Source organism: Dasypus novemcinctus, chromosome 18 (assembly GCF_030445035.2).
Source record: "Dasypus novemcinctus isolate mDasNov1 chromosome 18, mDasNov1.1.hap2, whole genome shotgun sequence".
Lineage (NCBI taxonomy): Eukaryota > Metazoa > Chordata > Mammalia > Cingulata > Dasypodidae > Dasypus > Dasypus novemcinctus.
In genome coordinates this window covers 83,482,505-83,497,378 of record NC_080690.1, presented here as the reverse complement: position 1 = coordinate 83,497,378, position 14,874 = coordinate 83,482,505, and the positions used below count along the sequence as shown (strand labels likewise).

The window sequence follows — 14,874 nt, the reverse complement described above, 5'->3', positions numbered from 1 at the left end:
TTCTGAAGTATTTATGAAAAGTGTAAATACAAAATACCATCATAAGTTTCAAAATTCGTATAGAATTAAGTTATTTACATTACATTGTTTTTCTTGGAAATAGTGTCATACCTATATGTGCCATTAATCCTTGTTTAAAATACTGTATATTACTGTTTTAAAATACATTAACTAAAGTGTTTTAAGTATTTCAACAAATCTGCTAGTACAAAATGTATTATCATAGTTTCATTTGTATAGTTTTGCTATATTATGTAGAAAAAAATCAAGGAATAATACTAAAAAACTTAACAACATTAATGTTCTCTGTTCTGTTTCCATGTTAATTCTAATTAAGCCTGGGTAACCACATTAATTAATTAGTGCCATTAAAGTTTAGTATCTTTCAAACTGAATAACTTTTTAGGAAAAAAGGTTTTTCCTAGGCTCCTTGAACAACCCTGCCCCTCCCCTCTCCAGGACAAGGAAAAGTAATTTTAGCTTAGAACTGTTACTACTTGGCCTGGAAATTAAGAGTAGTGGGGACAAAGAAAATGTTACTGAATAAACCTGATTTTGTACAGTCTGTCCTGTAAGGCCCCAATTAAATTTTAACAGTTTTGAGATTAAAGTAATAATCCAGTGGCCAAATTTCAGCATGTAAAGAAAAATACCTTTAAAATCTATGAAAATGTTTTTCTTAATTATGATTAAAACCAAACAATTACAATACATTCTCCAGAGCCTGAGTCAGGATGCTTTTGAGGTTCAGAAATTGAACATATCATGAAAACAAAGAACTTTTAACCTATGGAGGAAAAGATAGAAGGAAATAGTTCTTATGTCAGCTATCATTATTTTAATTTTATTCTACTTAAGGCACTGTCCCTAGTTTTATATGGATACTAATTAAATAAGGTAATGTCAGTGTGTTAAATCTTTAAGATGATGAAAATTGTAAGTTTTTGGTTAAACTACTACAAACTTTTTAAAACAATTGTTTTGTAGAGTGTGTGTAGGTCAGTGATTCAGCACCTGCTTTGCATGTACAAGGTCCCAGTTTCAATCCCCAGTACCTCCTAAAAAACTAATTATTTTGCCAAAATTGAAATGACTAGTTCTTCACAGAACAGAATGATGGATATAAGACAAGACTTAAAGGGATATGATTCTTGTAACATTTATGTAATCTAAGTATCTTTTTTCAAGTGTATGCATATTTTAAAAAGGGATAAGAAAGAAGGAGAAGGTTTCTGAAAGCTTGTTTAAGAGAGTGTGTTTTGTCCCAAGATAAGATGGCTGGTTTTCATAAAATCAGTGTGGAAATATGTAGGACAAGACTTGAATGGATATGGAAGGTCATAGAAGAGTTTGTGGAAGTAAATTTCACTTGCTGCTGACTGTAATTCAGTAAGGTTATTTAATGGTGAAATTTACCTTGAGATGAAGTAACTAGTCTACATGGTTAAGGATGGTTATGGGAAGTTTGTAAAGGGATTTTCCAAACTGAAAGATTTCAGTGTAAATGACTGATTCCAGGAAACCATTAAGTAGAAACCTAGGAGTTGATGTTAATGAGATAAAGTAACTTACAGCAGAAAAAACCATCAAGTGCCACCTCAATCTGTAATAAACTATACTAATGAAGATCTGTTTACCAAATGATGTACTTTCAGTTAAAGTAACACAATTTCTTAAATTGCTGTTCTGTTTGGAGTGGAAGGATATAAAATTCCTTTTGAGATAATAGATGTATTTATAAAGAACAAAGAACCTGAATCTTATCAAAGTGGCTTCATCAAATCCTTATTGTTTAAGAAAAAAATACACAGCAACTGCTCCTTTGGAAGTTAAGTCTTTTCCTAACTATGTTACTAACATATCTGTCACTGTGATAAATTGAGTCTGGTTTAAATATAATGTTCAGACCTGACAACATTTAATATTTTAATAAAACCTTTAAGTATATCTTAAACAGCAAACTGTTAGAAAACAATTTGTCCTTTCACCTTGGAAAAAGTCAAGGGCTAAAATATATACACTTACTGTATGTAAAAATTCATATTACATTTATTACTTTCTTTTGCTGGCTATGTGCTATTTGTCCTTTTTCTTTAAATGGGGTAAGGTAACCAAAGATACAGATAATGTTCAGTAAAATAAAATAGATAAACAAATTTCTAAGAGATTGTGATGTCACATGCTACACTTAACCTAATTTTATTCATGCTTGCCTTCGAACAGGCATAGATCACTCAGTAAAAACATACAGTAGAAACAAAATTTCTTATCATGTACAACTTTTAATCTACAATAATGATGTACTTAAGTACTTCCATGCACACAAGCCTAACATTACGATTTTTTAAAATAATCACAATTAAGACTTCTAGGGGAGCATTTTATAATAAATTACTTTCCAATTTTTGTTGGTAGATAGATCAAGCACCTCTGAAATACAAGTTCCTATACATAGTGAACAATTTGCTTAAAATGAACACTTAAGTAAATTAAGTATGTTGACAGCCTTAGAATAAACTGACATTATATATGCAGCTAGGTAGACAACAGACCATACTGCCAAATGGAAAAAGTGTGTTTGCAAATAAATTTCCAAAACTAAGTTAACTTTCTATAATTAAATCCAGAAAATATACTGATTTGCTAAAATAAATAATATGTGATGTATTAACACTTCACTATAAAGAATGCATACCAGAATATTTATAAATAGTGAATGAATCTTAAGAATAGTTTACTATAATAAATGCTGACTAAATAGAAATGCATATTGTGGAGCACTATTGGTGGTATATGTTTTGCCACACACTTTTGTTACCTTGAGGTAGAAAACACATATGCGCCAAATTCAGCTTTCATTTTCAGTTGCTGCTGGTACTGTTACCAGATTCTATCTAGGTTTTTGGCTATGCTGCAGAAATGAATTTCAAGAATATGGTGGGTGAGATAGGCCAGTAATTTATTCAGGTAGGGAGGGAAGAGAATTGGGAGAAAATAACAGAATATAACAAAGCAGGAGTCCCAGGTAGTGTGGAAGGAGATGAAAAGGGATGAAGAGGGCTAATTTACAAGCTATAATTTCCCATTATAGGTTATAAGTTTCCAGGGTTACTTGTGTGGTCACATGGCAGAGGAAAAATGGTGACAGAAGCATACAGAGGGCAGGACAGGTCCACAGGCAAAAGAGGAAGGCAAGAGAGCACACTAAAGCCTCACGGTTTGCTTTAAAATTGCTAATTATTTCACCCCTTTGCTAATGGAAGGGAGGCCGGTTTCAGCTGTTCCCAGTTTGGATTGATTATCCCATGGATCAATTTCTTAGTGAGGACCCAATGATAAAGTTTCTAGAGAACATCCGGGCATTTCTTTGTTCTAGGAAGTAGAATTCCAGGGCTGGGGTTCCTCCAGCAGCCATCTTGGGGGTCCCAGATGTGCATGTAGACTCCTTGTCAGGTTTCAGTTCCAGCTATTAATTCCCTATCTTATTAGCCTTCTCTAGTATCATATGGGCTTTAAGAAATGTGTACAGTATGAAAAACTTAAAAATATTTATGAATGAAAAATGTTTTAGAAAAAATAGATATTTTCATGCAATTATGCACAGTCTCCCTGTGTAAATTTCAAGGTGAGATTTGTTTCCTGCAAAACAGATCATTGTTCTTTGAGAATGTTTTCACTTCTTTTTATTTACTTATTTATTTTTTAATTCATTTTTAAAATATTACATTAAAAAAAATGAGGTCCCCATGTACCCTCCACCCTACCATTCCCCCCACAGCAACACTCTCCTCCATCATCATGACACATCCACTGCACCTGGTGAATACATCTTCAAGCATCGCTGCACCCCATGGCCAATGGTCCACACTATAGCCCACACTCTCCCATGTTCCATCCAGTGGGCCATGGGAGGATCCACAACATCTGGCAACTGTCCTTGCAGCACCACCCAGGACAACTCCAAGTCCCAAAAATGCCTCCACATCTCATTTCTTCCTTCCATTCCCTACACCCAGCAGCCACAATGGCCACTTTTTCCACACCAATGCCACATTTTCTTCGATTACTAACCACGATAGTTCATGACTTGAATATCAGTCAGTCCACTCCAATCCATATTCTTTTTTTTTTTTTTTTTTTAAGATTTATTTTCATTTATTTAATTCCCCTCCCCCGGTTGTCTGTTTTCTGTCTTTTTGCTGCGTCTTGTTTCTTTGTCCGCTTCTGTTGTCGTCAGCGGCACAGGAAGTGTGGGCGGCACCATTCCTCGGCAGGCTGCTCCCTCCTTCGCGCTGGGCGGCTCTCCTTATGGGTGCACTCCTTGCGCGTGGGGCTCCCCTACGCGGGGGACACCCCTGTGTAGCACGGCACTCCTTGCGCGCATCAGCACTGCACATGGGCCAGCTCCACACGGGTCAAGGAGGCCCGGGGCTTGAACCGCGGACCTCCCATGTGGCAGACCGACGCCCTAACCACTGGGCCAAAGTCGGTTTCCCTCCAATCCATATTCTATTCCTCCATCCTGTGGACCTTGGATTGGTTGTGTCCATTCCACATCTATGTCAAGAGGGGGCCTAGATTCCACATGGATGCTGGATGCAATCCTCCTGCTTTCAAGTTGTAGGCACTCTTGGCTCCATGGTGTGATGGTTGACATTCTTCAGCTCCATGTTAGCTGAGTGCGGCAAGTCCAATAAACCAGAGTGTAGGAGCTGAAGTCTGTTGAGCCTCAGGGCCTGGCTATCATATTGTCAGTCCAGAGATTCAGATCCCCTAGATATATCTTAAACCCCAGCACCAACTACAATTCTGGTAAAGTAACAGGAAAGGCTTGTGAAAAGAGATCACATCTGAGTCCAGCTCCATCACACAGAAACACCAACTCCAAGGAAGGGCCAACTGACATGGCAGTGAACTCCATCTGCCATGACTATAAAACCTGTGGGTCTCTGTAGCCCTCAGAAGAACCAATACCTGAGGTTGTATCTATTTTATCTGTCTCTGAGACTCTGCTCAGGTGTGCATAAGGGCAACCCCTCTGATAACCTCCAGGCTTTTTTTTAGAGACTCATAGCCATATAAACTCATTTGTCCTTTCCATTTCCCCCTTGATTTAGGTCAAAAAGCATTTTTAACTCCTGCATTTCTTTTGACTTCTCCTGCATTGCATTATTTCAGTCTATTTTAAAAATTTTTATGTGCAAATCACATGCCAGTTAAAATGAAAACTCACATGCAGAAAATAAGTCTGGATTTTAAAAACCAAGAACTAAAGAAATCCTTACTAAAATGACACCATCTGATTCAAGTAAAAAATGACTTAAACACTAGTAATAAAAAAGACAAAACACATTTCATGAAGAATACAAAGAGAAATGTCTGCTGAGTATTTTAGGTCAGATGTTTTGGAATGCTGCTGTATGCTTTATGAGGAATGTGAGGGGAAGATTTCATGGCAGAAGGTGTGAATGTGGCCTGTACTGACCTAAGTGGTGACCCAATGGGACTGTGAAGCTATGGGATGCCCATGGATTCAAGCTGCTTGTCAAAGAGAAACTCCCCATTGCAGTTCAGAAATCCTTCCTCATTTCCTCCCTCCCCAAGCTTCCCATCCTCTCCTGGATCAGTTTCTAGCATTTCAACATCTTATTGCCTGCTAAAGAACCTGTTCACATAACCGGTGTAAGTGTTTTCTTTCTCAGTTTGTTCATCCTTCCTTACCTCGCAACAAAACTGACTTATCAGGAAACAGTCTTCCTCACCATTCACAAACTGCCTGTCCCAAGAAGACAGGTACAAGACTTCTAACTGAGCCAAATTTCCCATTCCTTTTTCCTCTTATTCTTGGCTTACTGAATTTGATATCAAGCTTTTCAATTCTAGTTGGGACACTGAGCTAGTCAAGCGGTTTAATGTATCAAAAACATCAGTAGGCACACATTGTGAATGAAGTTGAATAGTTCCTGCAATAAAGGAATCAAAGTCAAATCCCTGATTCTTTTCCCTCTCTTTTTCAGCCAGTTCTGTGATGCTTCCTCTTGAGGTATCTGGGCTTTAACCCATCCACTTCTTTCACATTTTGACTTGCCTTTCTTATCAGATTTTTCTTTGCTCTGTTCTTTCCAATTGGAAAGATCTATAATAAGCTTGGGTTCATAGGAATGATTAACTTCACTCTCTTTCCAAACTAAGTTATCTAAATATAATGATGACCTCATTTTGAAGTTAGAAGTATGGCTACACTCCAGATCAAGTATTTGTTTTTGTGATCATCTTGGTGCTGCCAACAAGGCTCAGTAGAGTAATTTGTATCAAAAGCAGGATCCTCTAGATACTCTTCACAATCTCCATCCAAATATTTTCAAGGATCAATTTGTACTTCTTCTTCATCAGTGACATCAGACAGAGATCTTGGGTCAAGCTGAACTGCTTCAATATCAAAATTGTTATGCATAGGCCAATCATACTCTGAAAACTGACAATCATGGTATCTTTCCCAGTTATAAATGTGACTGTGAATTTCATCCATAAGCAAAATATCATCAACTTCATCTTCAATATGAAAAGGATGACTTGAAATTGGCTCATCTGTTGGAAAAGAATATATGCTCACGTAAGGATAGGAAAGTGCTTTCTGTGCTGTGAACCGATCCATTGGACTAAATGTCAGGATCTGTTCCAGGAAATCCAGAGCTTCTCTAATTCCTGTGTTAAAGGTATGTGGGCCTCAGTCATGTAATTTCTAATGTAAACTGGAATTACCCTGAGAACATCCTGATGATCTTCATGTATAATGGGAATAGACTCTAAAATTACCTGCATCTGTTTAAGTTCATGTGCTCCTACAAAGAGAATTTTACCAGTCAGCATTTCAGCAAAGATGCAGCCTGCAGCCCACATGTCAATGGCTTTAGTATCATTATTAGGAGAAAGTAAAAGATGTGGAGATCTGTACCATTTAGTAACCAATCCTTCAGAAAGATGACCTTTATGGGAATAATGGGGATCCATGATCCATGCAAGACCAAAGTCACCTATCATCAGCACCATGTCTCTGGTATTGATGAAAAGATTAGCTGGTTTGAGATCTCTGTGCAGTTTGTTTGCAGAGTGAATATACTAGAGCCCATGTAGCAGTTGATAGGTGAAAAGTCTGGCATGCTCCACCAGTAAAGGGCCCAGAGCCAGCACTTTAGCCAAGTCTGTCTCCATGTACTCCTAAAAGATGTAAACACTGTTCAGTTCAGTAAGAGAGCCCACATCATCTGTTAACTGGCTTCCATTGGGACCAAGAAGTTCAAATACTTTCACAGTGTCATCATGGTCAAGTCTTCTAGTAATTTTGATTTCACATAGAGCATGTTTACCACTCTGGGGATCAGTAAAGACAATTTTCTTTTCTTTTTTAAAAGTTTTATTTTATTTATTTCTCTCCCCTTCCCCCCATTATATGCTTTCTGTGTCCATTTGCTGTGTGTTCTTCAGCATCTGTTTTGCATTATATGGTGGCACTGGGAAAATGAATCTCTTTTTTGTTGCATCATATTGCTGCATAAGCTCTCCATGTATGTGGTGCCACTCCTGGGTGTGCTGTGCTTTTTTCATGTGGGGTGGCTCTTATGTGGGGTGCACTCCTTGCACGTGGGCACCCTTAGTGGGGGCACACCTGTGTGGCATGACACTCCTTGAGCATAGCAGCACTGCACATGGGCCAGCTCACCACACAGGTCAGGAGGGCCTGGGGATCAAACCCTGGACCCTCCATATGGTAGAGGAATGTTCTATCAGTTGAAAAATGTCTGCTTCCCAAGGACAATTTTCTTGATGGCTACTCTTTTGTCATAGTCATTGTCTACAACACAAAAAGCCAAGCCATTGCCTCCCTACCAAATGGTTTTAAGTCCATATATTTATGAACGTGAGGTTTTAATGCATCACCCACATTTCTAATAGAAATATATTCATAAGGTGGTGGTATCTAGAAGATAATCTTGATTCCATTGGGAATCTGAATTTTCATAAATTTACTAGAAAAATAGTTCTCTTCAAGCACTGCTAGTTTCTTTGTGGTAAACAGTATCTTTTTTTAAGATTTATTTTATTATTTATTTCTCTCCCCTTTCACCCTGTTGTCTGCTCTGTGTCCATTTGCTGTGTTTGTGTGTGTATGTGTGTGTGTGTCCACTTGCATTCTTGTCATGTGGCACCAGGAAACTGTGGCATGTTTTTTTGAGTCATCTTGCTGCATCAGCTCTCTGTGTGCAGTGCCACTCCTGGGGGGGCTGTGCTTTTTTCACCTGGGGACACTCTTCTTGTCAGTCACACTCCTTGCATGTGGGGTTCCCCTATGCAGGGGACACCCTTGGGTGTCATGGCACTCCTTGCACACATCAGCACTGCATGTGGGTCAGCTCACCACATGGGAAAGGCAGCCCTGGATATCAAACACTGGACCCTCCCTATGGTAGGCAGACACTCTATCAGTTAAGCCACAACCATTTCCCAATAGCATCTTTCTAAAAGAAGAAAATGAAGAAATGAAATGTGTAATTTTCTTAGATATTTGGGAATTTTATAAAAATATTTCTTATAAGACTTTTAAAATACTCAATGTCGATTCTGTCCTAATACTTATCTACATGATGAAATTGTTGGTTACAGTTTTTCCTAAACATTTTAAAATTTATTCATTTCTACTCCTACCCCTCATTGTTTCTGTGCTGTGCTTGCTATCTGCTCTCTGTGTCCATTCTCTGTGTGTTCTTCTGTGCCTCCTTGTCTTCTCTTTAGGCAGCATGGGGAACTGATCCTTGGACCTTCTGAAGTGGGAGAGAGGTGCTCAATCTCTTGCACCCTGTCAGCTCCCTGGTCTGCAGCATTTCTTATTGTCTCTCTTCTGTGTCTCTTTTTGTTGTGTCATCTTGCTGTGTGAGCTCTCTGCATGGGCCAGCACTCCTCTGTGGGGCAGCTTGTCTTCACCAGAAGGCCCCAGAAATTGAACCCTGGACCTCCCATGTGGTAGACAGGAGCCCAATCACTTGAGCCACATCCAGTTCCCCATTTTAGCAGTTTTTAATGGAAGTTACACATGAGGTTCTTTGATTCCTGCATCATCTAAATTGTTTCTTCCTTATATATGCCCTCTTTCTTTCCTGCTTAGTGAGATTTGGCTTTACGTTCAAAGGTCTTTTTGTGGTCTTTCTCCAGTTTTAGACTAGTGATGACCGCCTTGCTGGGGTGAATGCCCGTGTGGACAGTGGTGTCATTAGCCTTCTGCTGCACTCATTGATGTTGATAACATAGTTCTTCCTGTAAACCTGGACTACTTTGCCAATTTGCTGACCTTTGTAGTGTCCTTGCACAACCTGAACTTCATCATTTTTTTGGATAGGCATGGATTGAACATTATATTTCTGTCTCAGTTCCTGGAAAGAAGGAAAGACATAATTTTCCTCTAAATGTAGAAAAGTGCAATGAAATGCTATATTTGTCAGCCAAAGGGGTGCTGATGCAAAATACCAGAACTCTGTTGGCTTTTATAAAGGGTATTTATTTGGGGTAGAAGCTTACAGTTACTAGGGCATAAAGCACAAGTTACTTCCCTCACCAAAGTCTGTTGCCAAGTGTTGGAGCAAGATGGCTGCTGACATCTGCCAGGGTTCACGCTTCATGGGTTCTTCTCTTCCCAGGGCTTGCTTCTCTTCCCTGACAACCAGCCTCTTCTGTGTTCTTACTTCCTGCGGCTCCCACTCAGGACTCTGACCTCCCTTCTCTGTGGTGCAGTTTCTCTGGGAGTGTCCATCCTTGCAAGGGAGTAGGACTCAATGTCCTAATGACATGGCCCAATCAAAGCCCTAATCATATTTAATCAAGTAAAAGCAAAACCTCTGAATCCAATACAATCTAATATGCTGTATTATTCAGGGTTCTTGTGGGAAACAGAATCAATGAGATATCTGTCAATAGTATGTGATTCTATAAGAGTCTCTCATGCAGCCGTGGAGATGCACAAGTTGAGGTTCTGCAGGCAAGCCACAACCAGGGGCTGCAATGAAAGTCCAATGAAGGTTTTTGATGAATTCCGGGAGGTGTTGGCTGTACAAAGATGAGATGAAATTCTCACTCAGTGTAGGAATCACTTCCCCTTTTAACTCATTCAACGGACTGGGTTAAGCATCACTTTTGCTGATGGCAGTCTCCCTGACTGATGCAATTATAACCAGCTATCTATGATTTACCACTGCAGGAAAGTCAATGGTAACTAAAGTCTATAAATGCCCTTGGATTACAGTTAGCCCAGTGCTTGCTTGATCAAACAACTGGGCATAGTTTCCTGGCCATGTTGACACAATAGACTAACATCACATATCCCGAGAGGAAAATAGGAGTATACAAAGATGATCTGTTTCTTTTTGAAATTCATTAATCATATGAAACTGCTACAAATGCCTTTTATGGTTCTTGCTGTGGACACAAAGGGATTGAATTTCATTTTGGCCACTGCCGCTTCAATGATGGCCACAAAATGGAAAAGCTATATTTTTAATTATTTAGAAAAATGTGATCCTATACAAACAACCAAATTCTCTTATCAGTTACACTGTTTTGCTCAGATGCTTCTCCTAAAGAACATGCAGCCACCATATTGTAAACAAGAAGGGACTTTAAAGGAAAAGCAAGGCAAAAGTTTATTATATTTTGCCTGTTGATTAAAATATTTGTGGTAAGAAATAAAAGTAAAATGGAACAAACCTGCTACTATAAGTTATAGTTAATAATCTCTAGAAATAGCTTCATGTAAGGAAATTAGGGCCTAGACTCTAAAGCTCTTGCAGCAGTCATTTATTCCTGCACACTGATCTCTAAATTTTATTTCTAAGTCTTAAGATATTGTATGCTTTGTGTGTAACATAATAGCTCCCTAGAAAATTTAAGTACTGGACCCACTTCTCAGCCCTAAAAGTGAGGAAGAAGCAGCCCTGTGGCTACCCAGAATGACTGGCCTGGAGGAACTGGCACGGGGAGGTAAAACACAATTGGTGTTATGGCCAGCTCCTCTGGAGGGTCCCCGTGTGTGGTGCTGTAAGAAGGTGCCCTCCAAGCAAGTGTCCTTGGCCTGTGGAGGAAGCTCCACTGTCACAGCACTCACCTGAGGAAGCCTGACCTTCTCCCTCCAGTACCTGCTGAGCACCTGTGCTTGTGCCCTTAGGCTTCTCTTCCAGACTCACAGGCCTCTTCTAACTTCTTCCTTGACTGGCTGCCACTGTGGCAACAGCCATGCTCAGTCAGGCTGTTAGAGGTGCAGACGCATGCCAGCACCTGGCATCTCTGGTCTCCCCTGAAATGTCCTTCCCTCATCGTTCAAATAAGAGCTGCCCTCTGGGCTGCAGCTCCAGTGCCCATGAGCTCCTGTAATTGCTCTTCTGGTTTGTACTTTAGCTGTGGCCTCTATACAGCACTGCCATGTGTAATTCGTCCTGGAGGAGGGCTTAGACTTGGGCTTTCAGCCCCTGGGTAGGTCTCAGGTACCACGAACCATCATCCCCAACCTCAGGGCCACTCTTGAACCCTCGCAGCCCTGACTAGGGATACCCGGTTAGCTGGAGGTGGCCTGTGGGCAGAGGAGGGAGGCATCTGTGCTGTTGCCAGCACATCCTGCTGCACCTGGGTCAACGTCCCTGGAGAAAGTGAGACCCACAGGAAACTTTCCTAAAAAGCAAAACTGAGGGCAGAAAGTGCAGGAGGCCCCTGGGCTCTTGGCTACGGCACCTAGAAGAGTTTCAGAGCATGCCAGTTTAGTTAGGCCGGTTGAAGCCTCTGCGGGGCTTCGTGGGGTCGCAGGAGGCGAGGACGACGCGGCCCGGCTAGAGGAGACAGACCACGGGGACTGGCTGATGGCGCAGATCCGATTTATTGAGGAAGTGTTTGACAATATAAGCCCGAGGGAACGGGGGTGGGGCTAGTGCGGGGTGAGAGCTGATTGGTGAGCATGGGGTTTTTGCCTATCTATGATATGGGAGCTGAGGCGCTGCAGGCCGGCGCAGGGAGGGCTGTTGCTGGCCCCGGCTCCCTATTGGTCCGGGCGGGCTGAATGCCCTTATAAGGTCAGGCGGTCGGCTCGGCAAGCAGGGGGGGGCATGAGATGACGTGCGGTGGGAGGGCCGAAGGGTGGGCCGAGGGCGGGCCGAGGGCGGTGACGCCCATACCAGCCACCCTTACCCTAGCGGAAGCGGTACCTACTTCGCGCCAGAGCTGGCCAGAGAGGCAAGCCAGACTGTTGCCTGACGCTGTGCCTCAGCCGGTGAAGGGTTTATTGAGAAACTAGAGGAAAGTGCTCACCCAGATGCCGATGCGGGCTGCTCCAGGAAAAGAGGGGCACTTGGTGTCAGGAGCTGCCCTTAGTAAAGCCCTTCCCCACTCCTCCCCTGCCCTGCTGTGGGGAGGTGTCCCAGCTGCCTGCTGTCCCCCTTGCTTGCCCCACCTGTTAGCCCTTAGGGGACCAGTGGGGAGGCCTTTTGCTCAGGTTTCCAGGGCTTCCCCTTGGCCCCAGGAGAGGTCCACATGGAATCTTATGGGCAGGGCCTCCACAGGGTCTTTCCACATGGGATCTTGTGGGCAGGGGCTCTGTGGGGTCTTTCCTGCTTGGTTCCTAGTAGCTGCCTGTCTGCAGGGGCTTCCAGGTGGGGTCCCAGCAGTGACCGGTCTTTGCTCTTTTCCCTGTACCGACCTGCCTCAAAACTAGGAAGAAATATGTTGCTGGCTTTTGCCTAGGTCCCTGGCTAAACTGCAGGAAAGGAATTTCAAAGAGTGACTCACTGATTAGGTGAGTGATTTACTCAGGTAGAGAGGGAAGAGAAATGCGAGGAAATAACAGATGATGGTCCTAGGCGGGAAGGAAGGGGCTGAAGAGTGATAAAGACGCCGATTTACAGACTGCAGTTCCCCTTACAGATTATAAATGCCCGGGGCTGCTTGTGGATTGATCCAGGCTGGGGTGAAGAAGCCAGAGTAGGGCATAGGAACAGGGTGACAGCAGGAGAGCAGGAGGCCCTGGCGCTTGCTCTTTAACCCAGTAATTACTCTGTGCCTTTCGTAATGGCATGGGAGGAGACTCAGCTGTTTGCTGCTTTGATTGATTTCCCCACCCGCCAACCCCCCACGGGGCCCAATGATGAGGCCCCTGGAGAAGATCCAGGCCTTCTCCTAGTTCTGGAGGAAGGCTCATCATTTTTGGTAGAATCTCACAGGGGTCTTCTGGCAGTCATAATGGGGGTATCGATGTCCAAGTGGACTTTTTGCCAGGTTCGAGTTCCATCTATTGACTCCCTATCTAATCTTCTCCAAATAGACCAAAATATTAATAGTGAAACATCCAGGAAATCTTGAAACAAGCCAAATGGCTTCATAGCCTGAATCAGGAAGCAAGAGATGTGTGGAATCAAGGACGGGGGTCCTGCCTAATGCCCCTTGGTGTAGTCCCTCATCTCGCTCCTCATGATGCTGGTTCTCGTCCTTCTCCTAGACCAGTTTTCATCATCACCAGCTTCACCACACGGTATCTCAAGGCCAACAGATTTTTCTCCTGTCCCCTGTAGCTTTATTTATTTATTTATTTCTCTTCCCTTCCCTCTGCTGCCCTGGTTATCTGTTCTGTGTCTATTTGCTGTGTGTTCTTTGTCAGCTTCGGCTGTTGTCAGTGGCATGGGAATCTGCATTTCTTTTTGTTGCATCATCTTGTTGTGACAACTCTCCATGTATGTGGCACCATTCCTGGGCAGGCTGCACTTTCTTTCATGCTGGGGAGCTCTCCTTATGGGGCGCGCTCCTTGCGTGTGGGGCTTCCCTACATGGGGGACACCTCTGCGTGGCACAGCACTCCTTGCACACATCAGCACTGCACGGGCCAGCTCCACATGGGCCAAGGAGGCCTGGGGTTTGAACTGTGGACCTCTGATGTGGTAGGCAGGAGCCCTAAACACTGGGCAAATCTGCTTCTCTGTCCCCTGTAGCTTTAGAGCAGGTATTCTTAACCAGAGGTTCATGAGCTTGAACTGAAATTCAAAAAACTATTCTTTTGGGGATGTGTTGGTGTGGGTGTGATATGTTTATTACATAATACACAGTGGATGGTGGACTTGGTAATAGGTCCAACTTTTTCACCTGACTGGCAAAGGGGTTCATGGAACAAAAAAGTTTAAGAACCCCTGCTCTAGAGAATCAGTCTACAAAAAGCCCCCAACTAGTGTTACCTGGACTTCAGGGACTGAAAGGACTTCCTCAACCAAAAGGAGGGAATGTGAAGTTGGAATGATCACTGGTTTTACTCACCATCTTGATTTGCTTGAGCTTCCATTTTATCCTGGAAATTAAGAAGAAGAAACAAAGGTGAACTGAAGCAGGCTGACAAATCAATGATCCTTTATGATGCTGATAAAATCCCCTGTCCCAGCCTGGGAGAAAGAACTGTAACAAGGAGACCAATGGGAAGTGGATGTGACTCAAGCAATTGGGTGCCTGCCTACCACACAGGAGGTGCTGGGTTTGTTCCCAGTGCCTCCTAAAGAAGATGCACAAGACAGTGAGCTGGTGTAACAAGATGACACAATGAAGAGACACAAGAAGGAAAACACAAAGAGAGACCCAACAAGCAGGAAGTGTGGTGGCTCAAGTGATTAGGTGCCTCCCTCCCACAAGTAGGTTCCTAGATTTGGTTGCTGGTGACTATTTAAAGAAAGAAGATGAGCATATAATGAAGAGACAGAGAGTAAACAGTGAGCACATAGGGTGGGGGAAATGGGTTGACAGAAACAAAGAAAGAAATGAAATTTTTAAAAGAAAAGAGTTCAAGCTGACATCAGCAAAGTCTGCTAGTCT

General features: G+C 42.4%; 1 pseudogene; it reads right to left on the bottom strand.

Annotated features, from left to right (window-relative positions):
* Window positions 1-6,361: 6,361 nt before the first annotated feature.
* Window positions 6,362-7,419, bottom strand: LOC101445360 (mitogen-activated protein kinase 6 pseudogene; annotated as a pseudogene).
* Between the last annotated feature and the right edge of the window lie 7,455 nt (window positions 7,420-14,874).